Genomic DNA, 20,010 nt, shown 5'->3' with positions numbered 1-20,010 from the left:
ACCTCTTTAGCATTGCCACAAACCTTAATGATTAGAAGGAAACTGCCTGCTGGGGTGGGGTCCAGAAGTTCATCCTATTTCCAAATCCCACATCAAATGCACCGAGTGGTGGTTGTGAGCTCTGCAGAGTTTGCCTGTAGGATACCCCTGATATTTTTCTAGCACACAGGTGGGTTTCAAAGACTCTGCCTTAAGGCAGTGTTGGTGAAGGTAAGAAACTCCTCATGATGCAGAGCATGGAGTTTTTAGCCACTTAAAGGTATTTATTGGACCCAAGTCACTATATTGTATAGCTTTCTATACACTAAAAACGAGACCTTAACCATCAGGCAGCAATCCCTAGGGAAAAGGGAAAGAATTAGGAACATTTCTATTATTTTAATTGCATTTCAGAACTTGGAAGCCAAAGTGTTTTCAAAGTATTCTGTGTAGAAGTTACTCCAAAATCATTGCCTACCCAGAAAATTCTGGCTGGTGACACATTCGTGGAATCAGAATCTCTTCTCCAAGTCATCCTATAGGAACTCCATTCCTGATCCTGCACAAAATACATGAGTTATCTACCCAGGACTCTGCCGAGCTATGGGATAGAAGCATCACTAAATGGTAGCTATTGGGCATATGCAAGCCACAATACTAAGTAGGATAAAAAATATTCTTCATTCAACAAATATTTATTGAGTATATAATGTCTAAATACAGGTCTAGAGTGAGTAAATATAATAGCAGTTAAAATTTAGTAAATGTCTGCGGTCTATCAAACAGTGTTCTATGCAGTTCTCACGTATTATCTAATTTAATGATAAAATAGCCCCATAGGTCGGCAGCTTTGGAGGCTGAAGCCCAGAAAGTCCAAATAATTTGGCGGACATCACACAACTAGTAAAAGGTGGAGTTGATTTGAAACTAGGAAGTTGTTTCATGAACTGGTGTTCTTAATCCTGGTACGATCCATGTCTCTAAGAAGACAGACCCTACCGTTGCTCTCACAGCATTTACTATTTCACAGGGAAAACTGACATTAAACAACTGATTGCAAGTCTGCTGAGTGTTATGCTACAGAAGCATATCAGAGGGGGACCAAAGGCTTCCAGATTAAGTCATAAATTTAAGTTGCGAGTGAGAATTCCTGACGTAGGGTTTCCATGGCAAGGCCAGAGTGTGGAGCTGGAGCCAGATTAGGGTGAGACTGGGTGAACTATGGTAATGATGTTGTTCTGTTTGGAGAGTAGAACGCTGTTAAGCTAAGTGAGAGAGTGCTCCCATCTGATTACAACAGCAGCAGGGCTGAGGCTGGAGAACAGGTGGTTTGGAGGTGCTAACAGAGGGCCTTGGTGGGAGGCTGTTGCAGTAGGGAAGACGGCTTGGCCAGAGTGCAGGCCATGGGGATAGGACACATGGTTTGAGGTGGGACCAGTTGGACTTAGTTTCACTTGAGGGGCAAGGGTAAAGGAGCTTAATTTCCAAAGTGTAAAATATAAATAGTGGAGGTTAATATAGATTCATTGACCTGATAAAACGTAACCAAGTGTTACAAATCATGCTACCGAGAGCCTCTTCTCTAAGGGCTTTTATACCCCACTCTCTGGGCCAGGCACCCTGCAAAGTGGTTTATGTGCATTTTACCATTGATCTTTAAAACAACCCTGTCAGGCTAGCACTGTTTGGATTCCCATTTAACAGGTGAGGAAGATGAGGCTTGGGAGGGTTAAGTAGAGGGCCCAAGGCCATCAGAAAAGTGACAGGAGCAGCGCTAAAGCTCTAGTGTCTGATGCCACAAACCAGGCCCCTCTATTTCCTGAGCTCGTCTGATGAGCAGACTCAGCTGGGACACTTGTTGAACAAACATATCTCTGGGCTCTATCCCTAGGTGTGCTGATTCGGTCAGTTGGGGCCCCAGGATCTGTGTGTTCACAAGCTTCCTCATTGCTACTGTAACACGCCTCACTCTGCTTAGTTTTATTCACAGAATTTACCACAACTGGAAACTTTGTTGTATTATGTATTGATTTATTATCTATCAGTTCCTCTAGAACATAAGCCCCAAGAAGGCAGTGGCTTTGGCCAGCCCTTGGATCATGCCCGGGTGGATGCCACCCTCTTTTATGCCCCTCTTCTCTCCCTGGAGGACCGTGAGAGGTCCTGGCCCTGTCTCCTGGCTTCTGTCCTTGCTCGTCCTATGGCCAGCCTCCATACTGAAACCAGAGTGATCTTTGAGAGATGTAAATTTAATCTGCCATCAATCCTGTGCTCACAGCCCTTAGAGCAAGAGCGCTGTGATCTGGCCCTGGCCTCCCCTTCCTTCTTTCTTTCTTCCACCCCTCAGTGCAGCCAGTCACTCCAAGCGCTCTGATCCATCAAAGGTTCCATGGGAGGCTCTCAAACACCCCTTTCTTTAAAAAAAAAAAAATATTTTTGAGAGAGACCGAGTGTGAGCGGGGGAGGGGCAGAGAGAGAGGGAGACACAGAATCTGAAGCAGACTCCAGGCTCCGAGCTGTTAGCACAGAGCCCAACACGGGGCTCCAACTCACAGACCATGAGATTATGACCTGAGCCAGAGTCGGATGCTCAACCGAGCCACCCAGGCACCCCCCAAACACCCCTTTCTTGAAGGTACCACAGCTGCCCTTGCTGGTACAGTGTGGAGGCAGTGAGGCTGGAGGCCACATTCTCCGTTCCTCGGCCCACTTCCCCTCCTGGGCTATTATTCATGAGGCTTCAAGAGAGAGCCGTTTGCTGGCTGGCTCTAAGAAAACTCAGCAGGACAGGCACTATGGCTGTGCTGCTGACCTGGGTGGAAGGCACGAGAAGGTGTCCTGAGTGGGAGGTCAGGGAGGGCTGCTCAGCCATCCTGGTGGTCAGGGAAAGAGTGGAGAATGCAGGGAGGTCTCCCGCAGAACTCTGCGGGTGCCTGCTCCCTGGGTGGCCCGGCCGGCACAGCCTGCTGTGTTCTGTGCAGTTAAAAGAAAGCTGCGGGTGGAGGGACCTTGCTGCTCAGGGCCTCGACCACGGCTTACGCCACACATGGTTAAAGTACACAGACGATTAGCAATCAAGGGAAGGACCTCCCTGCTAGGGAAAATGACACAGGGGTTACTTCTCTGTAAACAGCCCCAGAAAAAGCACCGGTTCCTTTTACGGGCTGTCTTTCCTTCCTTTGAAAAGTTGCAAATGCACCCATTGAGTACTTTGGCTCTCAACTCACATACACACACACTCCCTCACAACCTCCAGTCTCCCAAACACCAGAAACCCCCAAAGACCATTAGGACTTCTCCCAAGTTGGGGCCCTGAGATAGCCAGCGGTGTCTGAAACAGAAAACAGGTTGCCCCTGGGAACATGTGGCCTCCCAGCTCCGGGGAAGTATTCCTGTACTGCATTGTTCCAGCACCTTCCTTTCACAGGTCACTCTAAGAACAAAATAGAGCATTTGCACATTGCCCCTGTTTTTTATTCCACATTAAAATCTCATGAATAATATGTCAGGCGCTCCTGGGAAAAGGTGGAACAGAGACTGAAGGAATTGTTCCTACTCCTATCTGTGAAGCCAGAGCCTTTTGGGGTCTTTGCAGTGGAGTGATTACGAGTTGTCTCTCTACCTGAGAAGCCCCAAACATTCTTTGGGAACAAAGTTTTCTGATAGTATTAATGGCCATTGAACTTGTGAATGATGGAAGTCCCCATGCAGGCCTAAGCAGCAAAGGAAATTTCTGGGCTTCTGCAGCTGGGAAGTCCAGATGGGCTCAGGCATCCCGGTGGTAGCAGGTGAAAACAGATATGTCCGGAGCACTGAGCACAGATGGCACCAGCCCAAGCTTTGAACCCTCAAACCGTGCAACAAGCCCTGTCCCCATCCCATTTTGCAGATGGACAGGTTGAGGAGCAGGAGCCCGGATTTGGTCATGAATGGCTGGAATGGCTGAAATGGCTGAGGCTCTGTGTGCTACTCAGTCTTGCTTCCAGTGTCCTTAGGCGCATTCTCTCTGCTTCTTGGATCTGCCACCCTCTGAAATTGGCCCATTCTCCCCTACCAGGCACAGGCTTCTTTCCTTCATGCAGAAGCCTTTTTGCCCAGGGGCAAAAGAGAGAGGGCAGTCTCTTACAGCAGCTCTACAGAGCATGCAGCAGGGACAGGCAGGAAATATAAATGTATGACAAGGGCCATGTGCTGGGCACTGTGACAAACCATGACCAGCCATAGCCACTCCAGGGATGTGGCCAAGGGTCACCAGATCTTCCAGTTTTTAAGAAAAGCCAGAAATCTGGATTTTTCTTGTAAAAGTTTCTGCTTTTGAAAATGCCATGCAAGCCTAACAAAATGCATTTCAGAGTTACTGGTGTTTAACTTCTGCTCTCTAAAAGAGCCCTAGAGAAACAGCCTCAGGTGCTCACCTGCTGCTTTGGCCAGGGGCACTCCAGCCATCTGGGTCCTGGTGGGTCCTGGTCCACTGCTGGGGGGTGGGGGGTGGGGTGTGATTGACAGCCCACACTGAGATCACTCTGTCTTTGGTTGGGGTCTCCAAAGGAGAAGTGATTCAGTAAACTCTGGAACTTCTGTACAGCTTGTAAAGTTGTAAGAGACAAAAATACTCCATTTAAAAGTTAAAGTTCGTTATGTTTTTGGAATAGCTTCAAAGCAGAGACGAACATAATGGGCTAAGAGGCGGCTGATGTAAGCAGTAGTGACATTTCTCCAGCCTCTAATGAATGTGCCTTAGTCAGAAATTAGGGGACCCTCTGAGGTTGAGTTGGAAGCTTGGAAGCTTGATTTGTATTTCCTATTTCAAATATTGGCCTGTTTGATGAGATAAATACAAAGGAGCCAGATGTGGTTCCTTTGTAACATTTGCTGATTATATTGGATACTGTGCCTGCAAGGCATTTTCACCTGGGACTGGACTGTGATTAGCAACTTTGTAGGCCTTTCTAACTTGGGTTCTAACTGCACAGAGCCCTGCTGTGTGCACAAGCTTCACGACAGACTTCAAATCCTAATTGAATAATTCTGCAGGCATAAATTTGAATATTCTCTTGCCCTTGGTACGGATCATTTCAAGAGGTGCTCCCCTGTGTGATACAAAGATCTGAGCACCAGCAGGGGTCCCTCAATCCTCTTGTCCCCGTCTCATCACAGAGATGACTGTAAGCACTAACTTTCTTCAGGCTTAACACATTGTGCGTCTTTGTTAAGCTCACACGGCCCTACACTAACCTGGAAGGACAGCGTATTAGTGCATGTAACACAATCTGCTCTGTATTGTCTGCCCTGTTTCAGCTGCTCTACACAACTCTTCCTCTTATGAAGTTATCTAATAATAAGCACTGTTAGCCCATTTTCAGAGGAGGAAACTGAGCCTCCAGGAGTCGTTGTGAAGCCACACATGCAAGTTATATTTGTCATATAGATAGTGTCAGGGGCAAGATGCCAGGAGTATCACATAGGACGCTTTTGGCTTCAAGTGATAGAAAATTCCAATACAAATGACTTAATGAGGAAACTTAGTATCTCACATAACCCTAAGTCTGGATGTCAGACTTAACCAGCTCTAGGGCTGGTTACTTAATGTTATTTCTGCCTCCGTTTCTGCATCTGTAAAATGGGGATCATATTAGAACTTGCCTCATATGGTTGCTCTAATGATTAAATAAATTAGTACCTAGGAAATCTTGAGAACTGGGTCTGGTCTATTACAAGAGCTCAACAGGCCACAGTTGTTAATGTTATTCTCCAAGGCTCTTCCTCCTGGAGGGCACATGTAGGAGGCGGCTTTGATGTCACATCTGTGCAGCTTGTGTTTCAAATGAAGAGCATGGGCTATCCCACCGCCTCAGATTCGAGAGAGGACAGTGTGGGTTGATATGGCCTCCTTTAAGCCCAGGCTGGAGCATGGGCCAATGCCCTGTGGCAGGGAGCCATGACTGGAGACTCACCCAAACCTCCCCAGGGCTTGAGAGGAGGGAGCAGTTTCCTAAAGGAAGTCTGGGAGTGCTGTGACCAGAGGAAGAATGGTAGGCATGCTGAGCAGATGATACTACAGATGACCTTTGTCATTTGTTTTCCCTTTGACATCAGGAGTTGGGATTTTGACTGAATGTGTTGAATATATTAGATACTGCGTTAGCAGCTGTGGTTGTAAGAAATTTTTCGGTCATAATATAATCCTTTATTCTGACCTCCAGACTGCAGTCTCATCTCTAACAGTTCTCTCAGTATTTGATCATATTTAGTTTACTGAATTTTTAATACTAAAAATTTGGAGGGGCAAGTGACACCATCAGAGGTTAACTCAGCGTTGATAGACGTAAGTTTTTTTTATTGCACTTCTTTGATCATATAAGCATGAAAAAAGTTCGTATAAACCAAAAAGAAAGCAGACAACAGAAGTGTCTCTCTCACTAGGGTAGCCTCAGCAACGCGCATTGGCTCAAGAAACACATGAAGTGCTGAAGCAACATGGCTGCCTGGGAATGTCGTGCCTCTTCTCCCACAATGCACTGCAGGCACCACAGGGCAGGACTTCCACCTGACGGAGAGGTCTTCCTTCAAGTGTGAAGACAGAGCTTTATCACCTCCGTACCCGCAGTCCCCACTGCAATGACACTCTGTAATGGTTTTTTCAGCGAAACATAATGTCTATAAATTTTTTTTTCTAAAGAGCAGTGCATTATAAATCATTTTTCTGAAGCCTAAAACTTGCTATGATTGAACAAGTACTTAGCAAGGAGTTTTTTATACTAACAGATTTTTTTTTTAAGTGTAAAAGCCACAGACCTTCAATGAACATCTTACATTTAATCTTCATTTTTGTCAATACACATACATAGTTTAAGAAGTGAAACAGTTTTGAGGCACCTGGGTGACTCAGTCAGCTAAGCATCCGACTTCCACTCGGGACATGATCTCCAGGTTCAAGGGTTCACCTGAGTCAGGCTCTGTGCTGACAGTCCAGAGCCTGGAGCTTGCTTCAGATTTTGTGTTTCCCTCTCTTTCTGCCCCTTCCCTGCTCGCACTCTGTCTCTCTGTCTCTCAAAACTAAATAAAAACATTAAAAAAATTTTAAAGAAGTGAATCAAGTTTTGTGACAATAGTAACAACAAAAACCAAAGGAGTCTTTGCACATCTCACCTCACCCATCCCCCTTTTCCACTCCTTTTGCAAACATTTTAACTCTTCCAGATCTTTCTTCTGATGTTCATCTCCAGGTTGTAAAATAACCTGGTTGCATTGCTATTCTTTGATTTTAGTTTTTTATATGTCCTCGTCTATTTGAGCTGCTATAACAAAGTGCCATAGACTGGGTAGTTTATAAACAACAGAAATTTATTTCTCCCAGTTCTGGAGGCTGGAAGTTTGAGATCAGGGTGGCAGTATGGTTGGTGTCCAATGATGGTCCTTTTCTGCATTGCAGACTGCTGACTTCTTGTTGCGTCTTTCCGTGGTGGGGAGCAGAGGAAGCAAACTCACTTGTGACTTTTATGAGGGCACGAATCCCATGTATGAGGGCTCCATCCTTATGACCTCATCTAATCCTAACCACCTCCCAAAGGCCTCCTCTTCTAATACCATCACATTGTGGGGTAAGGTTTCAACATATGATCTTTGTAGGGAAACGAACATTCAATGCACAGCTGATATCATTTATTAACTTCTAACTATGGAATATAAAGTTTGGCTCCTTTCATACATGCCTCCCCACATGCTCCCAATACAGTTTATTTCTATGATTTTTGATTAAACCAAAATTATGCTTTTGCAAATATCATGATTATTATATAAACAGCTGAGCTGTGTAGTGTACTATGATTATCTCCTTTCATAGTCACCGTTTTTTCTCCCTGGCAGTTAGTATTTGCCCCATATTTTCATTTCTTAATTTTTTAATGCACCTATCATTTATTCATCTGCAAATTCTTTGCCAGGGTATACATTTCTCAAAACATTCTAATGCATCAGGTAATCTATGTGATTCATATTTTTCTTGGTGATTATCCTTCTAGAGATTTCTATTCCTCATCTATGAGTTATTTTACTCAGTCTTTTCCCCATAGACTTTTTTTTTCCCCAGAGTGTTCCTCTTTCCACTTCCATTTATGAACTGGTTCTTTCTTAGGCCAGCTGTAGAGCCGCTGTCAACAACCCAGCAATCTCATCCTTTACCCTAGGAATTCTAATTTGCGTTGGAATGTTTGTTTCTTGGATTCCATATTTTCCTCATTCTTGGTGTATTTCTTTGCTATGGTGAATCACACCCTCCAAGAGCTTCACATTTTTATTTTGTTTTGTATTTTGAGGCTTGCATGTCTGTAAATGAAAATGTGTTTATTTTTTACTTTCACTTTTTGATGGATGACTTGGGTGAGGGTGGTAAAATTTGAGGTTGGAAATCATTTTGAAGGCATTACTCTGCTGGCTTCAGTCTTGCTTCTGAAAAGTCTAACACCATTCTGATTCCTGATCTTTTGTGGGTGCCCTGTTTTTCTCTCGAGAACTTAGTGGAGTCTTCTCACTTTCTCGAATGTTCTGAAATTTTAAGGCTGTCTGCTCTGATGTGTTTTGTTTGCTTTCTGTTTAATTTTTTGTGCCACATAGTTGGTAGGATTTTTCAGTCAGGAGGCTTATGTCCTTTGGTTCTGGGAAATTATTTTATTTTTCTGATAATTTTCCTAATTCAGAGTGAAGAAAATCTAATGCTCACATTTGGTGGACTAATCATCTAATTTTTTTTTTTTTGTATTTTCTCTCTTATTTTCCAATCCTTTGTTTATATGTCTTCCATTTGAAAAATGTATTTCTTCAATTTTATCTTTCAACTTTCATAATGAAGTTTTAAAAATTCACGTGGCACCTTGATCTTGTTTTATGGATGCAATATCTCCTTTTTTTCTTCACTTAAAAACTGAATTACAGATTTTAAAAACATATCTTGATCTCTGCAGTGTCTCTCTTTTTTTCTTTTGGTTCTTTTTTGTCTTTGTTCACAAAGACTTTCCTCAATTTGTTACATATTTAAGAGTGACTACACAACAACACAGGAAACTCTGTATTGTATGCAAGGGTTTTTGTTTTGTTGGAATTTCCCAAAGGGTAAATTGGCTGTTTTGCTAGAAACCCTCAAATGTCATTATTGGTAGTCAAGTATCTGGAGTCAGTTTCCCCAGAGAGGGACTTTTTAATTTTCCGTTGTGGGATGGGGTGGAGTGGAAGGTCCAAGCCTGACTTTTAGAGTGCAGAGCCAAATGAGGAAAGGGGCTTAACTTTGACCTTACCTGCTATTTACACGTGGACCTAGGTTCCTGGGCCTGGACTCTGCTTTATCATCTTTAGAGTGACTCCCCGTCTGGATGAGGAAGAGGTGGTCCCACAGCCTGTGGGGTTAGTAAGTCACTGACTGTGACCAGGACCCTCCCCATGAGAAACACCTGATGCTTCTGCTTCCTGAGACTTCCTCTGGGCATGAACCCACCCACAGCCTCTGGCCCAGCATTGGCTTTCTGCCTCCTTTGGTCTGCTCAGTTATTCACTAGTAGATATGACTGCTGCTTTTTGACCTTACTCTGCTGACTCCTTTCCTGTTCTCTTTGCCTTTGTGGATCAATGTCTTTTTATCTTTTATTCTGTCACTTTAATGGGATTTGGGGAGGGAGTGGAGAGGAATGTGTGTGTGCAATTCATCGTATTTGCATAAATTTCCATAACACCTGAAGTCATTAACTGACCCACCTGTGTATCTCTCATCGGAATTTGGGACAATTCCATTGTCTCCTAGCTGCCCACCACATTTCCAGTCAAACAGCCTCACTTCTTATTTGGAGTCCTGGGAGGTGTGGGGTGGTCATGGCAAGATCCCCCGCTTCCTTTTTTTTTTAATTAAAAAATTAAAAAACATTTATTAAAAAATGTTTTAATGTTTATTTTTGAGAGACAGTGCAAATGGGGGAGGGGCAGAGAGAGAGGGAGCCCCAGAATCTGAAGCAGACTCTAGGTTTGGAGCTGTCAGCACAGAGCCCTGTGTGGGGCTTGAACTCACAAACCTCCAGATCATGACCTGAGCTGAAGTTGGACACTTAACTGACTGAGCCACCTGGACGCCCCAAGAGCCCCCATTTTCAATGCAGAATCAGTTCACTTCTTAACTTCTTCTGCCAGTTTCCAGAGTATTAGACACTGCTCTCAGGTCTAGGTAACTCTGGATATGCCAGACTTTTCTGAAGGAGTTAAACAGTAACCTAAGCCTTTGTTAAAGCTCCCAAATTTAAAATGATACTGTATGAGGGAAAAGTCCCAAAACAAAACATTCTGGTGTCTATCTGAAAGAATAGCCATTGTTCTTTTTAGTCGTTGCTTCAAAAATGTGTTCTGTGGCTACAATGGAGGAAAAGTAGCATTCATTGGGAGGTAGGAGGACTTGATAGCCCACCCTCAGGTGTTTATAGAAAAGGCAGTTCTTGCCTTTTCTATAAGTGGTGGTGTTGGGACTGAGAGTGGCCTTTCTAGTCTGAGGCCAGTTCTCGGCTGAGTAACTTGGGCGAGCTGTGCCTGCTTCTTCCCCCAGGCTGTTGTAATTCACAGGCTGCCTCCTGGGATTCTGCTAGTGAAGACAGTGATCAAGGACTCATTGACAATGCACTGCAGGAACAGACATCCCCTTGGCTATGGGGCAGAGTTTGAATCCTGGAGCTGGATCCTTGGCGGACCCTGAGGATTCGGTGCTGAGAGGCTGCCAAGAAGCTGGCAGGACATTGGGAATGGTACCAGCTGGGGACTGGCTCACTTTTGGGTACAGAATGTTTTATTCAGTGGGGAAAGTAGTGCTGGGGCGTATGAATAAAGCCTTCAAATGCCATGTAGGGGGCTATTTAACTTTCCCCCTCTTCCTCATGCTCTGAATACAGCCAAAGGCATATGGAACTTGGCCCACATCGATCATATCGTAGGTGACAATGGAATCTGGGCCACCCAAAATCAACAAATCCCTAACAAGACACAATTGGCTGTTAGGACTTGCCTATGGAATTGTGACATTGCCAGTTGCGTAAATATTCTCTGAATAAACACACTCATATTAATGTGTAAACTATTTGCTTCCCAGTGAAGAAGGTCTTTTTATAAGACTGTTCCCCTGTTCCCACTTGGAGGCTGAAAAATGTGTGTTCTCTAGGTATTGAGGGTCCTGGTGTGGGGACAAGATGCCATGTCTAATCCAGTGGTGTGTGGCTCTGATCCAGCCCAAGGTTCTGTGATCAAGGCCTGGGACAGCAAGGAGGACAGCATGGATATGGGTGGGTAGATGAGCTATGGTGGGGAGAAATGTGGGCACAGTGAGCAAAAAAGTGCCCCCCCCCAAAGATATGCCCAAGTCCTAACCTAGGGAACCTGTGAATGTGACTTTATTTGGAAAGAGAATCTTTGCCAGTGTAATTACCTGAAAGATCTCTAGATGAGATCATCCTGGATTTAGGGTGGGCCAAAATCCAATGACTTGTAGGTGTCCTTGTAAGAGAAAGGTGGGGAGATCTGAGACAGGGAGACACAAGATGGTCATGTGACAAAGGAGGCAGTGACTGGGGTGATGCTGTCACAGCCAAGGAGCCACTAGAAACTGGAAGAGGCAGGAAGGAGTCTCTTTTAGAACCTCTGGAGAGAGCGTGGCCCTGACAGCACCTTGATTTCAGACATCTGGCCTCCAGAACCTTCAGAGAATAAATTTCTGTCATTTTAAGCTACCAAATTTGTGGTAATTTGTTACAGCAGCCATAGTAAACAAACCAAATGGGAAAGATCTGGACAGGAAGAAGCAGGAAGACAGGAAGACAAAGAGGTCAGGGTGGGAACACAGGCAGGGAGGGGCACGGGGCTGGTGTGATAGCTCCTCCCACCTGTCTTAGTCTGCTTAGGTGGCCATCACCAAAAGCCACAGACAGGGTGACAGAAATGACAGGAATTCATTTTTTTCACAGTTCTGGAGGCTGGGAGTTAAAAATCAGGGTGCCAGCATGCGCCAGCTTCTAGTGAGGACTCTTCCTGGCTTGCAGACAGCCACTTTCTCACTGGCTGCTCACATGGCAGAGAGAGAGCAAGAGCAGCCTGGCTGGTATCTCTTCTTATATGGGTGCTGATCCCCTCATGAGGGGCCCACCGTCATGACCTGATCTAAACCTAGTGATTTTCTAGAGTCCCCATCTCCAAATACCAATGGGGATTAGGGCTTACACATATTACTTTTGGGGAGACACAATTCAATCCATAGCACTCTTACTGTAGAGACCTCCCAGCATAGATCTGGCAATTTAGTAGCTAGAACTTGACAGAACTTTGCTGCACAAAACAGGCAAAAACGCTGTTGGTTGAAGAAGGATAATTAACCTGGAAGGGAGAATACACTTGCCTTCGGTTTAACTAAGCTCTGAATAAAGACTGACCCAACAGTTTGGATGTCAGTGAAGGCAGATGGGCAGTTATTCATCAGATCTGTGAAATGGGGACCTAGGGGGTTATCTGTTTTGTCCGTCCCACTATCTTCTTCTTCTGTCATTATTCTGCCAGGAGGGGTTACTGACTGGCCACTCTCCTGTTATGGGCTGAATTGTGGCCCTTTTCCTCATCCTCAATTCTTGTATTGAAGTCCCAACCCCAAGTACCTCCGGATATGACTGTATTTGGAGACAGGATCTTTAAAGAGGTAATTAAATTAAATGGGTCATTAGGGTGGGCCTTAACCCAATCTGAATACACCAGTCAGAGGATGTCGGACATGGACACACACAGAGGAAAGACATTGTGAAGACACAGGGAGAAGATGACTACAAGCCAAAGAGAGAGGCCTGAGAAGAAACCAACCAACTCTGTGGACACTTTGATCTTAAACTTCCAGACTCCAGAACTATGGCAATCAATTTCTGTTGTTTAAACCACCTAGTCTGTGGTACTTTGTTTGGCAGCCCAAGTGAACTAATGCATCTTCTCCAAGCCCAGTCCTTCAAGGTAGAACCCTTCTTGCTCCTGATGCCCAGACCACCTCAACCCCATTGTTCCTCCCCATCCTCTCAGCCTGTTGGAGTCAGGGACACATTGGAATCCCTGGTCACTCCCTTCCAACTTTAGCAAGTTACTCAATCTCTTTGAATCTTGGCTGCTTCATTCATAAAACTGGATGTAATAAACTCTCCCTGGGCATGAATATTAAATGAACTAACATATGTAAACAGATTTAATGCGGCTGAGGTCCAACCACTCTAGCATCTTCTCCATTAGAGGACATTTACCATGTTTTGTAGCCCAGCACTGAGCAGCCTGCCTGTTTGGAGAAAATGCCAAGATCTGTGGGAAGCTGGGCCTTGTCTCTCACTGTGCACAGATGAATCTTGTAGCGATTTATCTTTGGGAGGGGGGCAGGCAATGTGACTTGTTCAGCCAGACTCTCCCATCGGGCCCTGAACTCTTGAAGGAGTGACATAAAGAACTCATGGAGGTGACAGTAGAGACAAGAGACCAGGGATGTGGCAATGAGGGCCCAGTGACCTGATGTTGCTATCCATTGGGCTGCACCACTGGTGGTCTCCCAAGCAGCAAGTCTTTTGGGGTGACTTTCCTGTATTCTTGTCTAGTATCCTTTCTTTGTTTTTGTCTATACCTAGAACTTGATCTTCCAGATTTCACATTTATTTCATACATTGCTTCCCAATGATTTTTATCTTTAAATCCTTCCAATAAAATCCTTTTCTGCTCAAGTTAGAATTGGTTCTGTTGTTTACTACTAAGTGCCCTCACTGGTATATCAATATTGCGTCCCTGTTTGCAGTCAGTTTCCTTGTGCTCTGTTTTCTTGGGGCCTGTCTCAGCTGGCAATCAGATTGGAAAGTTATTTAACAGATTATTTCACACTAAGGTGAGAAAGATTTGTATAAAGTAGTAATTTTCCAAAGACATTTGCATTTTGAAAAGGGCAAGGAAATCAATGATGTGAAGAAGTTAGGATTTTATTTAACCATTAGTGGAAGAGTTGATCTTTTGGACTAGATCTATATGTATAGCAGACCTGTCATGTCTCCAGAATCCTGTTGTTCAAGGCATTGTCTAGTCTGCTTTGGCTGATACTGGTTCATTTGAGTGAGTACCTCTCATGTTGGCCCTTCTGTGGGCACAGGTAGAGAGCATGGCTGTCTTTCAGGTTTGTGTTTTGTTTACATTTTACTGTTTTAATCAGAAGGTTATTAGTTTCTTACTTGAAAACCCACTCGGATGCTTAATTGAACAACATTGGCAGGTGAAGGTTACATTTTGTCCAAATGAGCAGAGGGGGTGGGGAGAGGAGAAGGGAGTATTTGTCCAAATGTCTTAACCTGTTGTTCAATATTGATGACATGTGGCATGACTAAGACAAGGACTTCCAGGCAGATCCAATGGAACAGGGTGAGTGTGGAGGTGGAGAACCCAGTACAGGTTGAAAATCCCAAAGAGAGCTTGGGCCAAATTGCAAATTCAGGTCAATTCCTTTAGCCAGTCTACTGTTCCTGGCTCCTACCACCACCATGTTGTTTTCACTGAGACTTTAATCAGCTCTTGATGGCCTTGCATCTTGAGAAGGAAGAGGAATCAAGGGCAGAAGATGGGGGAAAGGACAGGAGCAGAAGTGGGGTCAAGAAAGGGGTATTCTCCATGAATTAGTAACTTTTAAGTAGAACTTAGGTACAACAAGAAGGACAGATTGTTAAACGAAGCAAAGAAACAGGAAGACAATCTGGGAAATGACACAGCTCTCATCATTAGGCTCTTTATTTATGAAAATACTATGATGATCCATTTGATTGTGAAATGTAGGAGTCCTGCCTGCCTGTCTGCCCAGGTCATAGTCTGGAAGAAGAGATGAATGTCTTGTTCTGCACTGAATAGTCAGGATACTGAATTTCTGAGATTTTTCAGGACAAGAGCCTCATGAGCAGCAGGAGTAATGAGAAAAGCTCTCCCCCCGCCCCCCCCCCCCCCAAATAAGGTGGTGAGCCAAAGCCTAGAGAGAGTATCAGCTGTGAAATAAAGAAACAGCCATCTTTTCACATTTTTGAAGGACTAACTTTAAGGTCAATTCACTGCATATGGAAAATCTCACCAGGGCTTTGAAATGGACTCTTACCTCCTATGACATTTAGTCATGTCAAAAGGGAATTTTGGCTTCTGAGGGTAGGTAGTTTCTGGGGGTGCTTTTCAAATGCCAAACCATGCTGCCTCCAGGAATATTTTCCAAGTCACTGTTCTGCCAGCCAAGATCCCATCTCCAGGTCATTGCCTACTCCTCCCTCTTTGTGCCTCTTCAAGTCCATCAGCCAACAGAACCGCTCCCCCCCCACTCTCCACTCCTACCACCCCTACTTTGTCTATGCCTGCCATATTTCTGGCTCTGGATCTGTCCACAGGATACTCAGGGATATTTTAGCTTCTAGTTTCTTCTCCCCAGTTCAAATTGTCCTGTCTACCACTGCCATATTGATAAATACCCAAACTTCCACATTATCTACAAAATAATAAGCCCAAGAGTGAAGATATTACTCAGTCCAGGCCTTTCTTTGTTTTTCAGAAATGAGGGAAGAATTTTAATTACTTGTGGTTTTAGCTTCCAAGATTCTAACAGATGTTGAAAAAGAGGGGTGTCCTGGAGGAACAATGGCTGGGTGTCCAGCTTCTAGATAAGTGTCCAATGAAACACAAGTGATAGTTTTTATAATGAAAGAATGTCTTTCATGTGAGATCTAGCCTCACTTTGGGCTCCGTGCTGGGCATGGAGTCTGCTTAAGCTTCTCTCTCTCAGTTGGCTGGGTGGCTCACTCAGGTCATGATCTCACAATCGTGAGATCAAGCCCCACATCAGGGATTGGGATTGGGATATTCTCTCTCTCTCTCTCTCTCTGCCTTTCTCCTCTGCTGTCTCTCTCTCTCTCTCTCAAAAAATACTTTCTCTCCCACTCCCCTATTCATGCTCACGCTCTCTCTAAAAAAAAAAAAGAAAAAAAAGAATGCAGACCCTATGCAGACATATTCTAATGTTTCTTCCTAAGATTTTAAGCCACATGACCACAGTTATGTAGCTGGATGGCATATGAGGGGCTAACCAAAGGATTGTAAGCCAACTCTGAGGAGGTGGAAAAGGAAAGGGTGGAGAAAGCCAGGGTGGTCATCTGTAGATGGAAGCCAGATGAGAAGACTCTCTCCCTTCCAGCCCATGCTCAAGTGGTAGCAACAAACCCACACAGACAACACACACTCAAATATATATGCATGTGCGTGCGCGCACGCACACACACACACACACACACACACACACAGAGTTCCTTTACACACAAACACATCAGTGTTCTTAGATTTCTAGAGCATTTCTGAAGCAATCATTTCACTATTGTGTTGCCTTGTTCTTTAGGCTTTGGTTTTTCTCACTTGGACATTGCCCATTCCTTTAAAAAGTATGGTAGACATGGAGGTAGCAATGCTAATGATCTTCTAAATAGTCACTCTTTAGGTCTCTTTCTCTTTTCTCTTCTCTCTTTTTTTCCTCATACATTTTTTATAGTCCAACATCCTTAGTAATGTGAGATGATCCAAAGGTTCTCAAAACCTCTGAGTACACAGCATCACATAGTGATCACTTTCAAGCATGATCCAGAGAGGTCTTTGTCCAGAGACACAAAAGTTACCATCAGTTATTTAAAATACTCCATTACTAGCTTGGATTTGAAAATTTCCTTCACTATTATATGTATCTTAAATTTCACTGTTTTGGAATCAGCCACATTGTAGGAATACACAAAGATGTAGAAATAAATTTAAAAAAGGTCTGTAGAAACAGATTTTTCATCATAAAAGAGGTGTTATTAGGTGTTAGAAAAATATAAATGTTGCAAACTGTGTTTTATACACTGCTTCCAAGAATAAAACTATGCCAAATCTGGGGAAAAGAGATATTGATTAGTCAGGTTTCTGGATGGCCCCTTCCTTTTGCTTTTAGCACTGTTGTGCTGTTTTATAGGCAGTAACCCAGTCACCAAAGAACAAAGAATCTGAACAGAGGCCCTGGAGGATATGCCAACTTGAGAACTAATTATTGCCTTGTTAAACAGTGAGATGGAGTTATTGTAGATTTTTTGGGTGTGGCAGTTAAAATGTACTTTATAAAACAAGTTTCTAGAAAATAAGAATTTCTCAAATTTAAGAAGTAACTGAAAGAGTAATTTACAGAAATGTGGTCTCCCCATGGAACCATTTCATGAAACAAAAACTAAAATGGATGATGTTAAATGGAAACAGAATAGAAGTAACGCTTCCACATGGATTTTGAAACTCCTTTCAAAACAGCTATCTACCAGATAACATTACCAAATGTCCTGTATAGCCATTGTTCTGGAGCTAGAATTCTGAATCAAGATCAAGGCCATGGTCTCTCTGGAGGCCCTAAGAGAGGGATACTTCCCTGCCTCTTCCAACTTGTGGTGGTTTCCAGCAATCCTTGGTATTCCTTGGCTTGTCATCACATCACTCCAGTCTCTGCTTCTGTGATCACAGGGCAGTCTTCCTGTGTCTCTATCTGTGTCCACATTTCCCTCCTCTTACAAGGATATCAATCATTGGACTAGGCCTACTCTAATCCAGTGTGCTGTCATCTGAACTTGATTACATCTACAAATATCCAATTTCCAAATAAGGTCGCATTTATAGTACTGGGGGTTTGGACTTCAACACCTCATTCCTAGTCCATGATGTCACCATAAAGAGAATATGCCAGAAGTTCTTTGTTATGTATATGCAATTACATTAGTAATAACTACATACTCAGAATAAAACTACCCAGAGTAAGATCAATTTCTGCATGATAGCATGAGGAGCCCTACAGACCCCCTATAGTGAAACTGGGGAAAAACCAAATAAAACCCAACCATATAAGGCTTTTGGAAATGGTCCTAAGGAAAGGCAGCAAATGAAGAAACTTCTATTCAAGAAAATTTACAAAAATTTGATGAGACAGATGAGCATCTATGACACTTGAACCAACTCCTCCCCATTTCCAGTTGAGCAGGATGGCGACTCCACTGCAAACTTCTGCAGCCAAGAACACAGGGTTCCCTCTCCCCGAAGCATGCAGAAAGGTTTCTTTCCCAGAGGAGCAGTATGGCAGTGTTTTTCATCCTGTCTACAGCTACCTATTTCTGAGACTAAGTTCCAGATGAGTGTGGTTGAGAGGTAGGATTCCCACTTCTGCTACCCAGCTACCACTTGTAGAATGGAAGGTCTACCTTGGGAATGCATGCTGAGAAGAATGTGGCCCTGGATACCCTTTTCCCAGCTTGTGAGGTGGTAGAAGATGTAACCTTAGAGAATTTCTGGATGTCCCTACTACTCCACCAAGTGCTTAGCATCTAGAGTGGAGGTGTCACTCAGAAAGAAGCTTGCCATTGTCCCTATCCCCAGCTCCAGAGCCCTGGCTCAAATATTTTGCTAGAGAATGGGGTTGGTAAGAGCAGTAGAAGCAGGCCATAAAGAAGATAGTTCCTAATATTTCCTCAAAGGAATTTAATTCTATTGCAACAATGCTTGGAGAAAGTCAAACTAAGTGTACTCTCAAAAACCATGGAGGTTGTGGTGAACGGCAACTGGAAAAATATTAAAGATACAGGCTGAACTGTAAGCCTGCTAGTTTGCAGGAGAAAACTCAGAATAAGTCACTAGAGAGAAAAAAGTACACCAACATACAAGTAATGGAAGACCAGAAGGAAAGGAGAGAAAGGAGCAGAAAAAAAATATTTGAGGAAATAATGGTTGAAAAATTTCCAAATTTATGGAGAGATATTGGTCTATAGTTTTATTTTCCTGTAATATCTTTGTCTGGTATTGGTACTAGGGTATTGCTGATCCTGGGTCAGAGTTTGTGGGTAAGGAGTTAGGAAGGGTTCCCTTTCCTTCTATCTTCTGAAAGAGCTTGTAGAGAATTGGTATAATTTATTCCTTAAATATTTCTAGAATTCACTAGTGAATCTATATGGGCCTGATGCTTTCTGTTTTAGAAGGTTATTAATTCATTTAATACATTCAGTTCAAGTCCTTTAATAATATAGTTCCATTCACATTGTTTGTTTCTTCCTATGTGACTTTTGACAGATTGTGTCTTTCAAGGAATTGGTCCATTAGGCTATGAAAGTTAAGCTTAGGCTACAAAATTTGTGGACATAGTGTTGCTTATAGTATCTCCAAATTTATTGAAAACTATCAACCTACACATCTAAGAAGCTCAACAAACTCCAAATAGGATAGATTCAAAGCAAGCTACAAAGAGACACATCGAGTAAAAATGTTGAAAGCTAAAAACAAGGAGAAAATCTTGAAAGAAGCAAGAGAAAAATGACTAACAAGGAAACCTCAATAATATTAGCAGTCAACATCTCAGCAGAAATAATCGAGGTCAGAAAACTGTGGGGTACATATTCAAAATGCTCAATGAGGAAATGTAAACTAAGAATTCTGTATCAGGTACAACTATCTTTTAAAAAATAAAGGTGAAATAAAGATTTTCCAAGATAAAGAAAATCTAAGAGAATTTAGATGCTAATCTGCCCTAAAAGAAATATTCAAAGAACTTCTTCAAAGTGAAAGCAAGTGACCCTCAATGGTAATTCAAATTCATACGAAGAAACAGACCACAGGAAATTATGTAACTACAAATGATAGTCTAAATACACATTTTCTCCCTTCTCTTAACTTATTTTAAACACTGGTATAAAATAATATGTATATGTATTGGGGGCCTATAAACACATAAGAATGGAGAATATGTATAATATATTTGTCAGTAATAGCACAAAGAATGTGAGTGGAAGCAAAGGCTAAGTAAGTGGAAGCTTAGCCTATTAGGCTAAGGAAATGACTATAGACTACAAAGTAATAATTATAGTCATGTATTAAGCTTGTAACATTGATAGATTTAATATGTGTAAAAATAATATGACAAAAAAGGAGGAAGAGAAATATTATTAC

Source organism: Felis catus, chromosome D4 (assembly GCF_018350175.1).
Source record: "Felis catus isolate Fca126 chromosome D4, F.catus_Fca126_mat1.0, whole genome shotgun sequence".
NCBI lineage: Eukaryota > Metazoa > Chordata > Mammalia > Carnivora > Felidae > Felis > Felis catus.
This window is presented reverse-complemented; position numbering follows the sequence as displayed.